This window comes from Nannospalax galili, unplaced genomic scaffold, assembly GCF_000622305.1.
Source record: "Nannospalax galili isolate Female #2095 unplaced genomic scaffold, S.galili_v1.0 scaffold540, whole genome shotgun sequence".
NCBI classification, from domain to species: Eukaryota; Metazoa; Chordata; class Mammalia; order Rodentia; family Spalacidae; genus Nannospalax; species Nannospalax galili.
In genome coordinates, this window is record NW_008348613.1 from 84,291 (window position 1) to 86,490 (window position 2,200).

A 2,200-nucleotide genomic window follows, 5' to 3' on the forward strand; every position below is an offset into this window, starting at 1 on the left:
AAAATAAAAGCTTTATTTAGAATTGAAAGGTAATGTGTATATACAGTTCATTCAGATTTCCCAAACTCAACATTTTATGACAGTCATCCTCCTTCTTCTGTTTTTTTTTCCCTGAATTTAGTAATAAACTGTCACCTCATGCTCATACTCTTAAACATTTCAGTGTATTTTCCCTTTAAAAGCACACATCAAAAGCTGGGTGAGATGACACATGCCTTTAATCCCAACACTAACGAGGCAAAGGTAGATGGAGCTCTGTGAGGTCGAGGCCAGCCTGGTCTACATAGTGAGTTTCAGGCCAGGTGAGGCTACAGAGAGACCCTGTCTCAAAAACACCAAAAAAAAAAAAAAAAAAAAAAAAAAAAAAAAAAAAAGCACACATCAAAATAAGGAAATTATTAATACAGTACATTCAAATCTATAGCAATATTTGTCAACTCTTCCACTACAGTCCTTTACAATATAGAGAATAAAATGCAATTTTAATTTCTGAGTTGGCACATAATTCAATCCATAGGCATACATGTAACTTTATTCTCTGATCTCTTTAGTCTTCTTTGTACTGGAACAAGGTCCTTAGTTCTTCTTTTTCCTGATCTTGGCATTTTTGAAGAGGACAGATCATTTGTTTTATGAAACATTCCTTAATTTTTGACTTTTTAAAAAGATTTATTTTTATTTTATGTGTATGGGTATTTGCCTGCATGTATGTATATGTACCATGTGTGTGTAGTGCCTGAGGAAGTCAGAAAAGGAAATCAGATCCCCTGGAACTGGAATTACAGACAGTTGTGAGCTACCATGTGGGTGCTGAGAGCTGAATCTAGGTCCTCTCCAAGAGCAGACAGTGCTTTTACCTGCTGAGCCATCTCTCCAGGCCTGTGACTGTTTCTTAATGTTATTTTATTTTACATTTTTATTTTATGTGTATGAGTGTGTTGTTTGCATGCATGTGTTGTTTGCATGCATGCAATGCGGGTCAGAAGAAGGTTTCAGATTCTCTGGAACTGGCATTATAGATGGTTGTTAGCCTCCATGTGGGTACTGGGAATCGAACTCAGGTCCTCTGCAAAAGCATCCAGTACTTTAAATACTGAGTCATCTCTCCAGCCCCTTGATTATTTTTAAATCATGCATCCTGCAGGATTGTATCAGAGGTAAAGTGCTTTTTTTTAGTGATGCTAACAGGATACATGTCTATTTGTTGCATTGCTGTTGACATTAACTTTGACAGTGTGTGTCAGTCAGTAGTATATGCCTACTCTAAAGTTGCTAATTCTTTTTTCTATTTTGTGATTAGTATGTAGGCAATGGAAAAGATTCTGAATCTAAAAATATTCTTGTCATTAACTTTTCATGCATTATTGTAGTAGCCATTTTTATGTGAAACAATTCTTTGGTAGTCTTATATTTTTTTAAAGTCAGAGTTCTTTATCAACTTGGTTATTTTCATTAAAAAAAGCATATTAGGGGCTGGAGAAATATGGGTCTGTTTCTCAGCACTGATAAGGTGGCTCACAACTATCTGTAACTTCAGTTCCAGGGGATTCAATGCCCTCTTCCAACCTCTGCAGGCACTGCACATGTGGTGCACATACACATACACACACGCCAGTAAAACACTCATAAAAGTAATATAAAATAAAACCCTTTTTTAAAAAGGCATGGTGGTATTTTTATATAGATATATTGTAATTATAAATTGAGAGAGCTATCATTTCATTAGTTCAAATTTAGTTTTGTATACCTCACAAGTTTTAAAGTTTTTCTATAATATTTCAGTATGCTTCTTGATACCTTCCTTGTTGCTAATTGGGGTTTTCCAAATTTAGCTTGGAAATTTAAAGTGGAAATTATCCTTTTGCTTATTTTTCAAATTTATTGACAGAGAAGTTTATGAAGTGAGTTCTTAGGAATTTTTGTTTGCTTATTTTTCAGTGTTGGAAATCCAACCTAGGAGCTTCTACAAGAGTAGCCAGTGCTCTTAACTGTTGAGCCATCTCCTGAGTCCCCAGTAATTACATTTAGCCTTTTGAGGAACTATCAAACTGTTTTTTCAAGTAGCTGCACAATTTTACATTCCTATTAGCAATGTATAATGGTTTGATTTTCCATATCATCAACACATCTTTTTTATTGTCATAATTGTATCTTTGAAAAATACTTCATTGTAATTCTGATTTGCATCTTCCAAATGATT